Below are 20,755 nucleotides of genomic sequence, written 5' to 3' on the forward strand. Positions count from 1 at the left end.
GAGGCTGATCATATAAAAACTTGAACCGTTGTACAACAAAAAGTATTATCATTGAAATGAAAGGAAACCGGACTAGGGAAGTAGCTCCAGCAAATATGACTTTTTAAATGGATTAATATCTAGAACACATAAAGAGCTCGTGTACATAGATTAGAAAACATCAAGACTGTCATTTGCTAATTGTAAAAAGAACAGTTAGTAAACAAACACAGATGGAACTGTTCCGTCTCTGAGAGGGATCAAAGGAATGAAAACTTTAAAACCAAAGAGCCTATTAAATTAGCCAAAAAAAAAAAAAAAAAAAAAGTCCCACAATTATTAAGATTGAAGGTAGAGACATTCTTATATCATTAGTAACAATGTAAATTGGCACAGCCTTTTAGAAAGCAATTCAGAGCAAGCTCCCTCTAACTTAGTAATGAGCCTTCTGATGCGAGTGTGTCCTCGGTAAATACTTGTGTGCAAAGATATTCACTGCGGCGTTACAACAGTAAACAATTAGAAACAACTCGAATGTACAAAAGTGATAGGAAACTTAAAAATCAAGATAAAACAACCTGATAGAATGTTACGTGATCCTTGCAAATGAGAACTGTAGAGCTGAAGTTACTAAGAACATTTACCCTAAATGGGAAACGCAAAACTGAAAAAAAGATATATGTTACGTTGTCAAGAACTGAAAAACAACACATAAAAATGAACTTGATTAGGGACTGGAATGGTGGAATCAAAGGGAACTTTTGCTTTTATTGGCTTTCCTTTATTATTGTAAGGTTTGGGCAATACATGTTTTAAAACATAGTATTTTCATCAGTCATGTGTAGTGAACACCCTTTTCTGTAGAGCAGAGCTACCTGCAGAAAACACCACTGCCAGGTTAGCGGAGGGTGCCTGCCTAGTCCTTCCGAAATTTCAAAGGTCCTTCTGAGATTCCAACTCTGCCTACTAAGACTGGCTGCTCTGAGAAGCTCCTCCTACCCTGACTAGACCTCAAATGCAGCACTTTCCTTTGTTCTTGCTTTTTTTATTGAGGTCTTAAATGCTATGCCTTCCGTGTGTGTGTCTTTGCTTTTTATCAGTTATTGAGATACTACCATAAGCAATATCTAGAGAGTGAGTGCACATTACATCTTTCCGGTGATTCTGTGAGTTAGGTGGTATTATCATCCCCATTTAACAGATGAGGAAATTGAGGATCACAGATTTAAGAATGTGACCTGGACCACAGAGCCAGGAGCCAGAGCGAGAAGGATTCAAGCCTCAATCTCCCTGACTTCAAAGTCCTCATTTTCACCCTTCCTCTCTGTCTACGAAACAAATAAATTAAAACAACAAACCCTCTCAAATGTCACCTTTTCTATTTGCACTAGCTGCCTAAAGAAACTATTAATAATTGCCATGAATCAAGAGGCATTTGTATGAACTGCTTATGAATTAACCAAAAAGACAGGGCAATGCCGCACACACTAATTAGCAAAGTTGATGCAGAAGAGAAAAGGAATTACCTAGAGACTAAAACCTGCACCTGCAGGTAAAACCAAATGACATCAAAAGGATTTCTGCTTGCAAATTAAAAGCAGAATATGGCCCTTATGACTACTGCTTAGAAAAGCAGAGCTTCTGCACTCCTCTTGCAAAAAAATAATCCCACAATCAGCTGAAAGATTCTTTCCAGTTATACTGCATTCCACCTCCAGAAATGGATGTTGTTTGGGACATGGTAGCGAGAACAGTAAAAAGGAGCAGAGGAAGTATTCAGGTATGAAACTAATATAGATGGGGTGATAAATGATTTTAGGCACCACTTATGACTTACTCTATAAATAATGACATAATAATAGCTAAAATACAAATTCTAATTAAATACAAAATCTAACAAAGTCAAACAACAGCAAATGATGTTTGACAGATGCAAAGGTCTTGGGGGAGCCAGGAGCAAGAATTACAATAAAATCTATTCGTGGAACTGTACGATGTCACAGATAGAATAGGCCCGAGAGATCATTTCTTTCAACCTCCTTGTGTTTTGGAGACGGGAAAACTGAGACCCAGCAAGGTAGAGTGAGTAGCACAAGTCACCCTGTTGCAGGGCAGGCAACAGAAACTGAGCCTCCAAACTACCAGTCCAACAGCACACTATACTCACTCTGTAGGGTCCTGGAAGACTACTCCATTTTAAATCAGATTTTCAAGAGAGCATTAAACGTTCTATAAATATTAAATTCCTTTTGGATAATTTTCTAATGCACAGGGGCACATTTTAAAAAGAAGCCTGGTTTTGATTTCTTTTGGAAAACTGCATGCTGCTCGGTGTTTCATCTGGTATTGAGTGAAATATTAACAGGCCATATAATGGTTTCAGTGTTCCTTCAGTAAAGCTAAACAGAACTCGAAAAACATATCCCCCAGGCCTACAGTGGAGTTTCTGGAGCACACATTAAACTCCACGCTCTGCTCAACAAGCCCATCGCTGTTAAGTAACTCATCAGAAAATAAAGAGGGAATTACCAAAGGGGAATTGCCAAGCAATTAGTTCTCTGAAGCAGATGACATACAACTGTGACAGGGAGGAGCTTCCCGGTTAGTCATATGTCAGATTCAGAGCCTACTAATCTGTAAATAAAAATGCATCACATATGATTACAGCTGTGATGTAGGCTGAAGCTGCCAGGCTAGGGCACGAATAGTAAATCTTGCATCCTCTTCTCAATTTCCGTGGGTCTGTAAAAGCAAGAGATGTTGCCTTTGAAGACCAAAAAAAAAGAAACACAAAAGTCGTCAGTAATTTTTCACTCAGTGTAAGAAAGACAATCTGGCCTTCCCTGAGCCAGCTAAGAGAAAAGTGATCTTTCTTCTCTATCATCTTGACATGAATGAGCTCAGATTCATTCACTGTTCCAGTGAAGGAGAGAAAATGAGACGGGGCGAGGCAGGGGCAGAGGGGATGGGAGTTCTAAGCTTCCTTACGGCCACCCTGACTGAAGCGTGACCTCCTTTCGCTGCACGTTTTATTCTTAGAGCTTGCGTTCGGTGCCACACCAGCACCTATCACACTGGAGAGATAAACAGTTCATATCTGCCAAGTCTTGCAAGCTGAGCAATGACCCAGTGAAGTTCTTTTAAGAGTCAAAAGTTCATCATCTCGTTGAGACTCTTGATGCTGAATAGCATTTGGAGCCAACTTAAGCCAATCCCCTGAAATGGATAAGCAAATTGCCACTGTCATCATTTTCTTCAATGAATAATTATTGAAAGTGCATAGGAATCTCAAGGAGATATGAGTAAGAGTGAAAGAAAGGAAGAAAACACCACAAAGCCTGCATAGGACAGCCTGTATCAGAAAGCTCATATGTGACTGAACAGACAGGCAGGCATCAAAAGAGAAGGCTCCAAGGAAGGACCCTTCCTTGATCCTGACTTCCTAGACTGTGTTGTACCTGTGTCATGACTCTTCAAATATTACTCCAAGCCATGCCTTGCCTTATGCACTCGACTGTAAGCTTCTTAAGGACAGGGCTTAAGGAACAGGGCTGAGAGTGCAGACTGGAATCCAAGCATGATTCTATCACTTAACAGCTGGGCGACCTTGGGGAAATTATTCACCCTCTCTGTGCCACAGTTTCTTCGCCTGTGCAATGGAGAAAATAATGATGCCTACCTCGAAGGATTGTAATGAGGATTCAATAAGTTAATATGCAGAATAGTAAATGTGAACTATTGATCATCTCCATATTCCCTAGAATGCCTTGTTGGCATAATGCCTCTCATACATTAGATGCTCATTAAACAATTGCAGACAGAACGATCTGCCCCTGGAGTTGTTTGCTCCATCCCTCTTGTTCCTGTCTTAACCTTCTTGTCTTTGGTGAAAGTTAAATAAGTCACTGCTTTTATTCTGAGTCCTTTGGGCTATACAGAGAGCCCATCCTAACTAACTCAGGACCAAAAAAAAAAAAACACTTAATCCTCAAATTTTCTCTCATTATATTAAAACAGACTGCTCACTGAGAACATCGTAACATCATTTCCAGCCTTCTCTTTCACTTTACATCATGAAGTCTTAGAGTAACTTTCTCCCCAGAGCCCAGATTCACCACTTCTATATCTCTTTATTTTCTATAAAGTATAAATGGGAAGCCAAATTGTTCAAAGGGCTGTGTCTAGTAACTAGGTATATACAGTATACACACGCGCACACAAACACACACATCTCACATTTTAAAGAGTCCACAGAAAGCCTCCAGGGAATCCTCTGAAGTTACCAAACACACCCACATTAATGTGGTTTATCAGAGTACAGTAAATGAATTGCCACAAATGAACAATTGCTACAGAGTCAAGTAGATGGCACATTGTGATTTACGCATATCACATGAGATGAATAAATCAACAGTAGAAAAGATCAAAGAAATGCTGGAATTCTTGTTAATATGTACAGGGCTTCACTGAAAATCTTAATAAAACTGTTTAGAGGAAAACAGAAGGATCACTTGTTTAAAGAAATACCGCATACGCTGAATTTCAAACGTGGCATTCGTTTTTATACACACACACATTAGATTTAGCTAAAATTAGCTCAAGTTCCTATTTTTGTAAAGGTCTTAAAGGAAGAAAGGTTTTGACAAGATTTCATTGAGCTGTAGTTCAGCACTGAGTTTCCGAGGTGCCTGAACTTCTGCAGAAGAGTCCTTATGGCCCACGCATACATCACCCAACTCCTCCAGCCACCCAGCCTCCTTCACCCCAGATCATGAAAAGAAGGCAGACGAAGGCCATGCCACATCAATGTTCATGCTACTCTCCGCTGCCTCTTACCTTCTCTCTACACATTCTACACCAGCTGACGTCATCCCTGAATTCAGTCATCCCCCTCCTGTGTGTCAAACTTTTTGCCAGGCCCAAGAATCCAAGGCCTAATTTCAAAGATCACTTTTATGTCAAGGACTCCTCCAAATTTATCTTCAGACTCGATGTCTCAGTGGTTTTATTCCCACAGTCTCTACTGTCTGCTTGAATCCAGAAACTCAGATGTCCACCAGCACCTAGGCTTCAGCCAGAACATCCTGGTCAGTTACATACCGTGCACTGGCTTGTTATGTCCCAGACACACACATGGCCTTCCTCATGCTCCATCCATCTCTTCCCACAGAAATGCAATCTAGACAGCAGAGCTCAACTCAAGCGATCCCTCCTCCTCAAAGTCTTTCCTGATCACTCCTACACAGCGTCACTCTTCTGAATTCCTTCACTGTTAGAACACCGTTAGAACCCCATTCTATTTGTATTCATTATTTCAGAGAGTTTCTTCTTTCCCCTGCCTGACCATGAAGAAAATAACTGCCTTCCGGTAGCTCTTATTCACTTCTATTCCCACAGCACCATGCAGTAGTTTTAAAAAAATTCACAATGAATAAATGAATGAATCATTTCTTTACATAAATAGTGACTGTGAACAAGTTAGGTCATAACTTGCTATAGCTGTATCATATTTATAAAATAACTAGAACCAGAAAGAACTATAATGTAGGTTTAAGAAAAAAACTGAATGAATATACCAGAGTACAACGTGAATGATACTATTTTTCTGCCTACGTTGAGCCGTCAATCGTGAGGACTGTAATGAGACCATTATTGATGCAAAATGTTTAGATAATGCTTATAAGCTTTCTTTAAATGCAACCATAGAAAATGTCAGCTGCTTAAAATTCAAGGTGACTGTGCTACTTTGTCAGTATTTTAGTATTCTTAAGACACTTAAACTTCCTAATATACTATAAAAACCTAGGTCTCTTCTCAATAAGCTGCCCATATTGACCAAGAGATACGACTTTTTGCTGCCTGTTTTTCCACAATAAAATTCTTGGGATATTTCTGTTATCACAAATGACTCCCTTTCAACACCACAGGTTAAAAAAATGCACATGTACTCAACCCACCTGCAATTAAACTACTTCTCCAAAGATCTAAATGTGAGGATTTTCAGCCTAGCACATAACTGTTAAAATGAGTATCATCCCTAAGAGATAAAGTAGCAGTAAGACACTCTACCTTTTTCTTTTCTTTTCTTTTCTTTTCTTTTTTTTTTGAGATGGAGTCTCACTCTGTTGCCCAGGCTGGAGTGGCAGGGGCGCGACCTGGGCTCACTGCAACCTCTGCCTCCTGAACTCAAGTGATTCTTCTGCCTCAGAGTCCCAAGTAGCTGGGAGTACAGGCACCTGCCACAATGTCCGGCTAATTTTTATATTTTTAGTAGAGACAGGGTTTCACCATGTTGGCCAGGCTGGTCTAGAACTCCTGACCTCAAGTGATTCACCCACCTCAGCCTCCCAAAGTGGCGTGAGCCACTGTGCCTGGCCCACTCTACCTTTTTCATTCAGCTGACATTTGTAGATCTTAAGAGATAATTTGCATGGAACTTTAGGTTACAGTCCCACTTAAAGAACACCTCTCTATTCCACAGCCAATAAAATATAAGGAAACCAGTTCCACATTTTACAAGAATATCGTGTTTGTGATGACTCCTCCCTCCTCCACCTTGTCCCCCACTGGGACTTTTTTGGCAATTTTTCCTGAGGCATAATACTTCAGTCACTCAGGTTTTTGTTTATTTTTACTCAGACCAGAAACAACCCCATTTATGCATGCAATTCATCAGTTCATCTTACAACAATCTAAAAAAAAAAAAACCACACATGTATCCCATCAGTCAGACAGTTGTGATAAATTCAGAATTTAAAATTAACCAAAAACAAATAAAAGGCTCCTTGGCTTTGCAGAGCCGTAGATGTCTACAGGGTGGGTCCAAAGACCAAGGTCCAGGTATATTTACATATTCCTAGTCATGTATGATTCAGGAGCAACCATCATAAAACATGACCATAACAATCAACCTGTTGAGGGATAAGTTACTTGATAGCATCTGTTAAAAGATACAAACCACACACCAGGTACTATTCTACCCACAGTATATCTACTATTTTACTCCATCCTCACAGCAGCCCTATAAGAAAGTTCTAATATTACCTCCATCTTATACATGAATAAACCGAGGCATTGAAAGGACATAGGACTACTCAAGGTCACAGTGGCAGCTCCAGATCTTAAGTCCAGATGGGTTGATTACGGAGCTCCATGCTCTTATCTAAGATGCCAGAGAATTTATATGTAACTTAAAAATTGACTCTTAAGGTAAAGAGGCAGCTCTTTCTTCAAAGAAATGTGGTCAATCATTGTTTAAATGAACATTTGATAAAGCAAATATCCATCCACCTCTTGAAAAATGAGTTTTGAAAATTCGAATTTTCAAATGGGAGATTTGCTAAAAGTAGAACGAGCTTCTCACCAGCTAAGTCTATCCCTTTACTTAGGAAGAGCTGCTGGAAGACTGGCTGACCCAGGGGTTCCCAAACCTGTGGAGAATCACTGCCTAGACAGATCAGTGATTCCAACAGGGAACATTCTGATTCAGCAAGTCTAGGGTGGAGCCCCTGATTCTATTTTGTTTAGGCTCTCCAGGTGATTCTGTTGCCTAGCCAGGCTTGGGAACCTCTAATCTAGTCTGTCTTCACAGTTTCAAGCAGGTCCGTTTCCAAGGCAAATAGAAATTGATCCCGTTTTTTATTTCACAATCTCCCTTGGTTACTTACACCCAAACCCTTGTGTTCCGAAGCCCTTACTGCCCCAAGTTCTAGCAAACCTCTTTTTCTCTCCTGATTTAATTCGAGGCAATATCCTCTGGCCCTTTCTTCAATAGAAAACCATGAGTCATCACCCTTGCATACACCCTGTGTCTGCATGACTCTCCAGGCCAGAAAAATTTACTGTACGTGGGAAAATCAGGAAGTTGTAAAATCCAAACGGCACAAAGAAATTCAAGATTCAACAAATACTGGTTCCCCCTAAACAAACAGGTCTCTGTTTTGCTACGCATATATTATACTACAACAGTAATCTAAAATGTAAAAACTGTGACTTAAGATAGCTGGTAGCATAGCATTCTTAATTGTATTAAGGAAAAGTGACAATTAAAATGATCAGGTTCAAGCCGCAATTGGCAATTATCAATCATCACAAAGTCAAATGAACTTCTTCATGAACCATATAGATTAAACCAAATAGATAGATACCTTAATCCAAGTTTTAAAAAACAATCTTGGCAATTTCTCAACTTCCCACACTATGCCCAAATAGAGCTTGCAAAGAAAATGATATTCAACAGCCAACAAAGTAAGGCTAGGAGGCAATTTTCCAAGTCAGGAATTTATCCTCAGATGGAAAACAGAGAGCATCGCAAAACTCTCACCTGACATGTGATGCACTTCCCTGTAGTGGCAGTGGAGGAGGAGACTGTTGTACAAGGATGACAAATAAATCTGCAGCTTGAATGGACCACCCTGGTGACTTGATGCACGATGCTCCTGCAATGGTCCAGGGAGTGCAGGAGAGGAAATCCAAAATGAAAAACAGAATAAACTGCTTTAAAAAATAAGTCCACCTTAAGTGTCTATGCACCGAAATACAAATGTTAAGAACATCACATTTGGCATTCTGTTGTATGAGAATTACACAGAACACAGCCAGCTCAAAAGGCAGGTCTGGTTTTGTTCAATAGGGCTCAGAGGGAGGCAAACATACAAAACGGTCATCTCTTCCATCAAATTAAGAGGATGGTCTCCCCATTTGAGCCAGCCACTGTCATTCTTTGGTCGAGTGATTCTAGCCAATCATCTGATAAACACATGCTGGTAACTACAAGGAGTATCAGGTGAAAATGGGCATGGATTGAACAGTAATTGAGCCAAAGCCTAATTTTAATGTGGCATATATTATCTATCAACATGCAACTTGAAAGACAATCATGAAAGTGCACAGCTATCAGCACACCAGTCCAATGGAATAGAAGAAAGGATAAAATGCAGAAAAAAGTGCAAAGTGTGCATATATATTCACTAAACTTTCCACTAAACTTTAAGTTATTTAAATACTGAATGTATATCTCATTTTCATTTTGCCACAATTCCTTGCACATGGTTAAGTAAAAATTATCCATTGTATGATGAATGAGTGAATGTGTGAATGGATGAATGAAAGAATGAATGAATGAATCTTCCATATACCTTTCCATCAGGGAGCTTGGTGCTTGTAGTAGTTTTTGTGAGGTAAAACCTATGCATAGAAATGGAAGAAGTTGAAGACTTGATCTGCTAACGTATTTTTTCACCCTATCCATTAAAATTATATTCTTAAATACTGGTGATTCCCAATTATCCACATTAAACAGAAAAAAATTTTTTTAAAAATCTGTAGCAGGGTCACTATAAAATAATCCCCAAACTAGTGAATGCTGGACTGATTTTCAGTCGTTGATTACTGGAGCTGATCTGCACATTTGCTTAGGCTGATTTTAAATTTAGTTTGCGTTTCCTAAGCTCACGCCAGGTAACAGTAGGAAGGAGGCGGCCCAGGTTTATATTGGATGTCAGAAAGAAACTATTCTGGAGCTATGAATATGATCTCCAATGTGAATAATCCGTAAACAGGTAAGTGAGCCAATTATCCTTGGGTACATGGCAACACATCTCGGTAGTCATGATTATTTTCATCCATACACACTCACTATTTTTAAGAGCACAGCCCAGCTGGAAAGGAAAATAACTTCCACTTCTTTCCAGCACTTTTCAAAGTAATGAACAGTAGCCAAAATATGCTTACTTCTAACTAATCCATTCACCAAGCATTTATTTAAGCATCGATTGCCTGCCTGGGACTGATATGCAAAAGAAGTAATTCTTGTAGTCCTTGGTTTCCCCACGTGTGATCTGTGTGTACAGAGAAGGAAGGTAAGCTGTTATACACTATAATGTCTTTCAAATCTTTAGAAGGCACAGTCCCTCCACCAAGAAGCCTGTTGAGTTACAAATATAAATAATGGCCAAGTTAAGTAGAAGTTTACAAAATTCTATTTACTCAGTACTTTTTTAAGGGTGAGGGGGCAGGGAGGGAGGATCCTGATTTCATCTCAAATTAAACATCAAAATACTTGATTCTCAAACAAGGTGCAGGTACCATAAATCTGCAGACAGTGCTTTTTATGAGCTCACCAGTTGGGAGAGTGTTCGCCTGTATGACAATTTGTATGCACACAATCCTGTTTACATATCACCTGGCAGATAAGTTTTTATAGAGTCCAAATTACAACCTCCTCCTAGTTTGCTGAAGTGCAGAGGAGGGTCAAACATGATGTAAATGCCGTAAAAGATTAATTTACTCTTGCAGGAGTATGCTTTCTTATTTCAAAAGTATTTGTGTTGCTGCACCAGTTAGGATAATAGAGTTTACATAACTTGTATTCCATCAGAGGGAAGAAGGCAAGAATACGAGCAAGGCAGCATGTATTTACTGCAAAAACTTACAAAATTAATATACAAGAAAATAACCTATGGGGCATTTTATACAATGATATACGCCAAAAATGCAATACTCAATATTCTTAAAATCCAGCAGAGCAACATAATACAATACTATTAATAGTGGAAGATTAACAAGAAAGACGGCCTAACCAAAACTGATGTAATGGTCAGTAAATACCAGGAGATAATGTGGGAGAGGGGGCCAAAATTAAGGGCACAAGAAAATAAAGTTTGCCATACACGTTGACAGAAAAATATATTTTCTTTGAACGTTAGAAGGACAGATGCTATAGGTTAGCAGCTACAATAACTGTCACGAAAAACTTCTGTTACCTAACTTATTCAAAAGTTGTCATGTTAAAGGGCATCTAAATGGAAAAAAAAAAAAAAAAAGAGTTCCTCTTAGCCCAAATCAAAACACCACAATCGGGGAAACCTCTGCCCTATGAAGTCTCAAATTCTGAGTACACTACCATGAATTTTCTGAAAAGTAATTTTCAGGTAGGATACAATTTTTGCTTACATTGTGGCAATTATCATTACATTTTCATTACTCCATAAATGCGATGCATTAAAAGTTACAGAAAAATCAATGAAACATTTCTGCTTAGGTGAAATATGTCAAACAAAGTATAATGCTTGTTGCTTTTTTGTCCATAATTGTTCCTTCTAAACGTGTTTTGGTACATTTGGGATGATAGTAATGCATAATACAAATATTTATAGTACATTAGCCTGAAAGTTCAAATTATGAATGTTATAAAATATATTACTACACTGATAAAGACAAATATCCATAAATATAACTATAAAAGAGAAAAATAAAAAACTGTTTCCACAAGTAAAGATTTGTCTAAAACCATTCTTTTTATTACTTCTGTAATTTTAAGCATTTATATATTTTTTAAAATCTCAGTCTAATTATAGCTCTTTCAGCCAACATTTAAAAATTTCTGTAAAACTGACACTGTATATCACTCCTTAAAATTTTTTTGAATGAGTAAATATATTTTATTAAACTAAATTACATGAAAATAAAATGTGAACATAACTGATGACTAAAAATTCCTATCTTAGAAGTTCTACATGTAAGGTCCTAAAACAGAAATTATTATTTCTATTACCATTTCTACAATTTTTTGCTTTCGGTGCTTTTAACAAAATAAGGAGGAGGGCCTGCTTCTGATAACCTTGGAAGTATGACCGGAACTAAATCTGTTATTTGAATCAATTAAGCTGCACAGATCTAAATCTCTCACAGAAACTAATCATTCAAACTATTGAGTTACTCTGAAAATACAGAGCAAGGAAAGTCAAATAATCTATCTCTCCGTTAAAAATAATAGCCTGTCTTACTGCACTATGTCACTTTACCGATGCAAGTATTTAAGCTCTTCAGATGCTAATCTATGTGTTATTTTAGATAACCACAGTTTAAAGAATTAACATTCACTCCCACATTTACCTACTTATGTGAGTTTCAGAATTTTAGTAAAATATGTTTATTGCTTAACTTTTAATAGGAAACAAAATGAGTGTTACAGTGTTAGTCATCAGAAACTGTCACTCAAGGTATGTGCAAAAAAGTAAAATCCACTTGACATTTCAGAATGAAAAACAATAAAGGCACAACATTATTCAAAAGAAATGGGAGTCCTTGGACTCTATAATGACAACAAAAATAGGAGTCATAGTAATGTTTACTAATATTTCAATAATCTCAGCACTGGCCTTCCCAGGACTCCTAGGCAACTGACTTAGGTATGTTGAAATTTACGGGCATTTGACATGAAATCTTATGGCTAAAGAGTTTTTGTTTAATCTTCCTCTAAGTGTAAAAGACAATGCAGAAGTCCTGAAGTCTAGTTGCAACATTTTTGACAAAGTATCACTTCTGTTTATCAAACCCTCTTAAAACGAAATCCACAAGGAAAAATATTGCCTTTGGCCATTCCCACCAAGTATATTTTTTATACTTATTTTCACATGAATTTATTTGTGCACTGAAAAATAAATGTTCACATTTTACTGCAAGTAAAGCATTTTTCGATCTGTTGCAAAATAGAATTCAGGACCTCCAAGGCATTGTGTAATATTGACATCCTTGCTTCTCATCTATTTACCACCTTATAAAAGCAGCTGGAAGAAATAATAGCTCATTTTAACTACAGCAATGCTTCATCTGACCAGGCCACAATGAATTTACCAACCACACAAACTCACGAAACGGTAAAAACTCATAAACCCCCTGTGAAGAGAGTTGAGTAGCTCTCTCAATCCTAGCCCTGGGGGAAAAAAATTTACCAGTTTAGCTATATTGGCCATAAAATTGTAAACTGACTGGCAGTCACAACTAAATCAAGATATATTCTCAACTATCTTTTCTTTCAAATACCAGGGTTATTAAAATACTCCCCCGCCCCACTTAGCTGGACTCCCTGAGCAGCACAGAGCTTCAGCAACTAAAGCAACTTTTCCTTTTTTCCTTTTTACCATAATATTATTTCTCTTTGCTTAGGCAGCTTCATCAGTGGTGCCCTAATGCAAAGACTAGAATACTGCTAACTGCTCACTAAATTACATCCTAAAATAAAGTATATGTTTATTGTGCAAAAGCACCATGCATTATCAGTCCTCTAGCTATAGGCCTCTATCGTTTCTTGCTTAGCTAAGGAAAAAAAAAATCCTTTTAACTTACTACCAAAGATCATTCAAATCACAGCCAATAGATCCAAATTAAGAATGAATACATTCAGAATGTCTGCCTACTGTCAGTACCAGTTTTTGTTATGATGGCTGTCAAGTTTTAAAATGTGACAATGGGAATATATTTTCAGAATAAGTTATTCCCCTGAGTAAACCCTTTAGAAATCCAGCCATCGCTATGGGCAATGTAGGTTCCAAAGGATGAACGCTCTTCACACTTGAAAGGGTTAAGTGCCTGCAAGGCCAAAGGCACCAGACTGCAAAAGAAATGTTGCTTTAGTAAGCTCTGAAAGGTTTCTAACAAGTACCAAATACTTGTTGATCTGTTCACAATAAACACCAGCAGGATTGTCAGGCTCCTTTCACTGTCTGGGGAGATGCATTTACATACTGCACCTAGGAAGAACAGCTTGTTGGTCTCCTTTACAAAAGTTGAGTAACTAGAAGCCTCATTCAGTGTCTCCCATCCAAATGACTGAAAGAAGATGCAATTGAAATCGTGGAGTCTCTCGTCTGGCTTGGGCAGCATAAATGCTGTACACAAAACACTTGGAGTAGTTCAGGCACAAGACAAACCCACCTGAATGGACGAGGAACACTGTCTGTTGCCATGGCAGCCTGATCTAATTACATGAGCGATCAGGGCTGGAGTAAGTGCACCGAAAACCTACACCACTGACAGGCAGCCAGGAGGTTCAGGGGAGCCCTTCAACCTCTGCTTTATGTAGAAGATGGCATTCAAGTCCATTTATTTGCGGAGCTGCTAAAATATTGACTGATGCATGCACAGTGAGAGGGCAATCAGAGAAGATTAAATGGCACAGCGCTAGCCGTTATGGTGCAATCCCTTTCCAAGAGTTCCTGTGCAGGATTTTCTCTTCTCTCTGGTGGTTTCCTCAGGCATAAGCTTCATTCCAAAAAAAGCTCGAGTATCAAACTACCTTTACCCACCAAATAAACCGAAGGGTGGGCTTAACGGGGGCTTCTAGGAACTGCAGCCTCCTAAAAAACCCAAACAGAAATGTCTTAGCTAACACTGTTGAAAAAGTAACTAGCTATGCCTAAAAATAACCAAGTAACTACCCACTGCTGTGTGCAATATATAACGATGATGTTTAAATATTAAAAACAGCCTGCATTATAAAACACAAATGTCATTGAGATGTGACTACTAGATTGCCAAAGGAGAACTTATTTGCATACACACATTCCCGTGCATGCACGACAGGATGTGCAGGGAGAAAGCCACTGTAAGGCATTAGTTTTTATTCTGTGGGTGTAATAGGGTCTTCTAATTTTGCTAATTGTATCCTGTGGATCTCACAGGGAAGCTAAGAATCTCTTCGGGGACAGAACCAGTTTGGAGGAGTCCCTACTGCACAGCATACGGTAAACAAAATAAAAATAGCTTGCCTTTCTTGTTAGCCACATCGCGCATTATATAACCAGCTTCTTCCGACTGGCTTTTTTTTTTTTTTCCTGCCCTTACTACTCTTCAGCAATTTCTCAATCTTCTCAAATATTTGTATTACCCTTTTATCTGTAGGATTATATACCAAGAAAGCAAAACAAAACAGAGCAGCCACGGGCTCGAACCTAACCCCCGACGTCCTTAGAAACTGATTTTTTTTGTTTTGTTTTGTTTTTTTTCTGGCAGAGTCTCGATCACCACCCTACTTCCACCCCCCACTAAGGTTCTTGCTCAATCTCCCTAGAAAACCTGAATTGTTTCATCCCTTCCAGTCAGCCCCCTACGTGGTCTGAAATAAAATGAAAGCACAAGCCACGGAGTTTAAGAAGGCAGCCTGAAGGCGGGGGGCTGAAGAGGGGTCGGGGCGCTGCAGAGTCAGCCAAGTAGCCAAGGAAGGGCCACCTCCGCGTCGCGACTGCCCTCGCCCCCCGCCCGGCGCGCGCGCACACACACACACACAAATACACACACACTCACACACACACTCACTCACACACTCACGCCGCGCTTCGACACCGCCTCACCTCTCGCTCCGCCCGTCCGGCCCCCTTCCCTGCCCCCTGCGGGACCGGCCTGCGCGCAGCTCTGGAACCACGTAGGAGGCGGCGGCGGCGGCCCCGGGAGTGGCAGAGTCTCCGGCCCGGCCCAGAGTGAACAAGCAGTGGGGCTCCAGGGCGCATCCCAATCCCCGCAGCGCCTCCTCCGCCGCCGCCGCCTCCTCCTCCTTCCCCTCCTCCTGGCTTCATTCACCCTCCCAGCAGCCGCGCAGCCGTTCACTCCCGGCTCAGGGCAGCGCCTGCCGCGGCTCCTCGGCTCCTGCCGCGGGTGCTGGAGGGGGCGCCGGCCCGGACTGGGGCGCTCGCGGGCTCCCGGCTCCGGGCGGCGGCTGCCGCTGCACATGATCAGGAAGCGGCCGCACCAACAGGGCGGCGGTGGCGGCGGCGGCCAGGGCCGCCACCGCCACTCCAGCCGCTCTCCAGGCACCCGCACACCCGCTACCCCTGCGCGGTCCCCGAGGCCACCCCTCCGCGCCCCCCGCCTGGCACCCGGCCGCGCGCAAAGTCCCGGCCAGGCTGCAGGAGCAGTCCCTTCCCCGCCCGCAGCCACACACCCGGCGACGCCGGATCTCCGAGAGGAGACCCCTACCCCGGGGCGCCGAGGCCAGGCGACCACCCGCGGGGAAGTCCAGCCCTCCCCGAGACCCCCTCTCTCTCACCGCCCTCTCCGGGGAGGAGGAATGGGAAGAGGGCGGCCGGGAAAGGGACCACCCCCCCACCCCGGCCGCCGCCACCTCCCCCCTGCGCCACCCGGAGGGAGGAGGACATAGCTCTCCGCACTCGCGACCGGACCAGCAGCCGGGGGGAACGGGGCCCCGCCGCCGCTCTCCCCGCCCGCGTCCCCCGCCCGGGCGCGCCCCCTAGCCTGGCGGGCGCCCACCCAGCCCCTGACAGCCCCCTCGCCGGCCGCCCCTGCGCCCACAGTGGGGGTGTCGGCCCGGGAGCCTGGAGCCGGGGACGGTTGTATGTACACACACACACACACACACACACACACACACGCACACACAGAACACGACGCGTCGATTTCCTTCGCTCCTCTTCCAGCTGTTTTCCGTGCAGCCGATTGGGGTTTTGGGTTTGTTTGCTGGTTGTTGCTTTTGCCCCTCTCGGGAGATCGGGTGAGGAGGGATTTTAATCTAAATAAGGGGAGAAGGGGATGGGGGAGGGGGGAAGAATCAGAGGAGGAAAAAAAATAGTCACTTACTGTAAAGTGTAAATGGATCTGGGGTTGCGTGGGGAAGGGGGGGCAGAGGGAGAGAAACAATGTCTTGCGGCTGCTGTTGCTCTGGCTGCTGCTCCACGGGGCTTGTTTTGGATCCCCCTGCAGTGAAACAGGTCCTGTACGGCTCCGCCACTGTAGTAGAAATGATGTCTGCGGTATACTCTGCTCTCTCCTCCTCCTCCTCCTCCTCCTCCCCCTCCTCCCGCTCCCCTCCCCTCCCTCCTCCCTCCGCCCGCCCGCCCTCCCTCCCTCGCGCTCTCTCGCGCTCGCTCGCTCGCTCGCTCCAGTATGTAAATGTGTAATAGAAGCCAAATATGGAGCAGTTGGCTGCCGCCGCCGCAGCTCAAGGATCCGACTTCATGGGGGTGGGGGGCACCCTCTGGCGGGCGGCCCGGCAAGCCGCACAGAGCACGGCGAGCGCACCGCGCGGCGGCCGGCCCGCGCCCTTAACCCTTCGCTGCGCGCCGCCTGGGGAGGCGGACACCTTTCCCAAAGAGTGGCTCGGGATGGGGTGCGGGGGAGGGGAGACGCGGACCGGAGGGCAAGGTTCCTTCCAGGTTTGGGATGGGGGCGGGGAGCTGGGCGATGAGGTAATTTGAGCGGTGACGGGTCGGTCCTCGCGCGCCTCCCTGGGTCCCTGCACCTAGTTGGAGGGGACTGAGCGACAACGGGGCGCTACTCAGGCAACCTGGGGGACTCCCTCAAGGGGTGTCAGGCTTCAGCTGGGAGCCGATGAAACACCCCAGGGGGGAGGGGAGGTCAGTCAATTCTAATCCCTACGTGCCCTTGGTCCCCGGCGCTCGGAACAGCGTCTAAAAGGGCTCACTCTGATCATCAGCTGCACGTTAACCCGCAAACCGGCGTCGCTTCGGCGTTCCGGAACCCAGGCCCGGGGGCCGCGGGGATTGCCTCTGCATGCAACTCCGGAAAGTTTCAAGGGGCCCCTTGACTGCACAGGCACCCTCACCTTTCCTGCCTGGGAACGCTGGCGACCGCCGGACCCTCCCCTCCCTCTCTCCGCAGGTCCGGAAATCGGCTTTGATATGGAACTACTCCGCTCTAGCCTGGAAAGGAGACCCGCGCACTCCTCTCGCAGCTAATTTGGGATCATTAATTTAATCGGAAATGAGGTAACCAGTGTAGGAGACAGAGAAAGCAACCGGAGCATCAAATGGCAGTTCTCTACAATCGACGAGGAACTTAAATCTGGACTCAGGGTTTCAGTGCGGTCCCCGACTCCCACCACCCGGCCCCTCCGCCTGTCCCGCCGCCAGGTGTGACCTCCACGCGAAGGAATCTTCTGCGGATGAGTGCACCTTGCCAACAGGTGTGGCACCTGGAGGATTGAGAGGCGCCTCCAGACTAAGGGCGCTCAATGTGGTGTTCTTGTTGCAGATGATTCTGGAAGGCCAGTAGGTGTCGGGAGACATTTGACCTTCTTCAGGTGCTTAGAACTAAGTGTCTGGAAACATGATCCCTTCGCGTAAGTTTTTTCTGAAAGACACCGCTCTTGACTGTAAGCTGTATTTGAGAGACCTTTTGGCTCAGTTTACTTAAGACCTAACGGTTAGTCACCAACTGAGGCAGGGCACAGGATGACCAAAAAAAAAAAAATGTGTCAGTTTTTACACAACTCTGGCCTGCAAGAGTTTACGTGCTTCATAAATAAAAATAAACATCCGAGCAAGGAAGGTGCAGAGCCCCGGAAATATTTTTTCTCACGTTTTTGAAGTACCGTGCACATATACGTGACTATTTAAATGTAACTACTACTGTTCACTGTTACTCATTTCTACAACTTTCTTTTTTCCATTTAAAAATCGATTATTGTTACGGTTTAAACCTCGGGTTGGTCTAAAGTGACATTGTTGGTCTCATTACAGCCTCTAGTGGACAGTTAACATCGGTTTCCTGAAAAGGCTCGGACTGATTTTGTTTTCATTGACAAGCTTGGCCAAGGTGAAGGTTAGTACGTAAGAGCATAATCGGGTAAAATGTCCCCCTACCCCTAACCTCACCCCCGCCCCCAACACCCTACTTGGCAAAGACGACTTCGAAAAGGAGCAGTGGCTTGTTGGCTTTGTATAGAAAAGACGTATGCTTTGTGCTGCAGGTATTATTATTACTGGACTGTGAATAAACAGAAAGCTTCTGCTATTCATTTCAGTTTCAGACAGCTTTCATAAAAACTAAATTCATTTCAAATATTTTTATAACAGAAAATATTGGTTGCCATGTTTTTGGCTTAACTGCGATGTTTTTATTCCAACTCATAATCTGCAAACTGTCCAATCCACCTCCACGCTATTTTTAGACATCTTACATTTAGATAATTTTCAGTTAAAAAAAGCTAATATTGTAATTATTACGTTGGCACAAGCAGTTAATTTATGTGATTTTAGCAACCTTGAATTAAAACACATAATTCAGATTAGAGTTAGTCAATTAATTTAAATGTTCTCTCAAGGAAGCTAAATATGTATATTACCCAAATGGTAAAAACAACTAATAAGAAATGTGTCATTTACTTTCTTAGCCATTAAGATTAAAGCCATAAACTGCCACCAAAATCTGTAACTATTTCTTCCTGCAAGATCCAACATAAACACCATACTCATGAAACAGTCTCATTACCTTTAGTACTGAAATATTTTGTTTTCAGATGGCAAAATATTAAATGTACAATCGCAAATAACAGGCACTGATTCTTTAGAAACAAGACTTTCTCGTGCAAATAAAAACTCAATGAAAAAGGGCAGAGCTTCCAAGAAGCTAGTAGGCAAATATATAGTACTACAGTCCTACTCATAAGGCTGATGTTATATTTGTAAAAGCATAAGTCAACCTTTGAAATTACAGGAAATCAATAAATAAGGCCTGATGAGCTTGACTCATATCCTGTGTCATAGATTGCTTAAATACCATGAAAACTAATTGCAATCACATATCTATTTTACTGTTTTGGTGGTATCTACTCTTGAAGGTTTTAAATGGGCCAGCAAGTATATATTATATAATGACATATTACACCCTTACTTCTTAAAGTATAGTCTTCAAAGTAGCTGCAGCAGCACTTGGGAGTTTTTTAGACATTCAGAGTCAAGGGTTCTACCCCAGACATACCAAATCAGAATCTGCCTTTGAACCAGGCCCCAGGGGATTCCTAAACACATGACCATGTGAAGAACACCGGTCTCTACCACAGGGATCAACCTAAATAAATGCAGGCACAGGTGCAGAAGTTAATTCCTCTATTTATTTCTTTTTTGCTCCTTTTTAGTAAATACAGCCCTTTATTAATTTGTGCTTTTCAATGGAAAATTATTACGTTATATGCTTTGGATAAATACTACTGCATTTTAAGTGCACACATCTGCATCATTATTGCCAAAAGAGAATGCTCTGCTGAGGAATGTACTGGGGTCTTGAACATGAACATTTTCTTCATGGCAGCAGAGGGAGCACAAGAGTGCTTAATAAAACCAATGCACAGGTCTCTCCAAATCATGACAGATTTTAAATTGTAGTATATGCTTTTATTGGAAGTAGCCCATTACGTAGTTCAAAATGAAGCAAATCAACCAAGCAAACACAAATAGGCTTACCAGGTCATAGTAACTATGTAATTGAACAGATTAAAAGTTGAATAAAACAAAGATAAAGTTCTTTAGAGTTTTAGGCTTGAATTCTTAAAAGAAAGTGGACCTCAGAAGTGAAAAAGATGCTTTAGCTTTGCTCAAAAACAAAGATAACACAACACAGAATCAGGCAACCCTAAGAGTAGCTCCTGTTTATCTAAAAACAGAGTCAGTTCACTGGACCCTGCATCAGGTAAGTTAATTTCATTTGGTGTCATACATGTTGGTTAAGGTCCATGCGTCTTTCACTGTGTTTACATTCAGAATAATTTTAGGGGTTTGTCCTTAATACTTGCAGTGGTAAGGATTTAGGTTTCAGTTATACCTATGTAGTATTTCATACTTTTCACTACTCATCCATATTGCATCCTCAAAAACTCCATTGAAGCAGATAAGATACTTGGTAAAAGTCAAGTATCAAAAAAGTTATGGAACCAGGTCGTGCTTTCATAACACTGAGTCATTTAATTGTTTCAGTAATGCTTTGAGGTGTTCATTAATGAGGGAAATTATACAAACTAAAGATCCAGAGCATTTTTTATAGTTTTAAAGGTTTTTCAAAGTTATTCTTAGTTAATATGTTTATATATTTATTATTTATTTACAAGCAGTCATTTATTCTGCATCTACAATAACTAAGACCCGAGAATATAAAATTGAGTAAGACATCTTAGTGTGCAAGGAGATCAGAGCAGAACAGATCTTACCTTTGGAAAACTGTTAATTTTTACCCTGATGAAACACAAAGA

At 42.0% G+C, this 20,755-nt stretch overlaps 1 protein-coding gene and 1 long non-coding RNA gene across 8 annotated transcripts in view; one reads left to right on the plus strand and one right to left on the minus strand.

The window, feature by feature from the left end:
* Nucleotides 1-16,578, minus strand: part of ATXN1 (ataxin 1) — a 457,657-nt gene extending 441,079 nt beyond the window's left edge. For 3 of the 7 annotated variants that reach the window (XM_050788027.1, XM_050788031.1, XM_050788032.1), the window contains exons 1-3: nt 9,712-15,101; nt 9,117-9,165; nt 8,303-8,417 (exon numbers count right to left, since the gene is read on the minus strand). The gene's annotated coding sequence lies outside the window, so the exon portion shown is untranslated. The other 4 variants (XM_050788029.1, XM_050788028.1, XM_050788030.1 and 1 more) reach the window with 4 other exon arrangements.
* LOC126952919 (uncharacterized) lies at nt 16,150-20,040 on the plus strand. The gene is made up of 2 exons (XR_007725072.1): nt 16,150-16,264; nt 17,392-20,040. It is a non-coding gene; the product is annotated as an uncharacterized LOC126952919 (long non-coding RNA).
* The last annotated feature ends 715 nt before the right edge of the window (nt 20,041-20,755 follow it).

This window comes from Macaca thibetana, chromosome 4 (assembly GCF_024542745.1).
Source record: "Macaca thibetana thibetana isolate TM-01 chromosome 4, ASM2454274v1, whole genome shotgun sequence".
Classification (NCBI taxonomy): Eukaryota; Metazoa; Chordata; class Mammalia; order Primates; family Cercopithecidae; genus Macaca; species Macaca thibetana.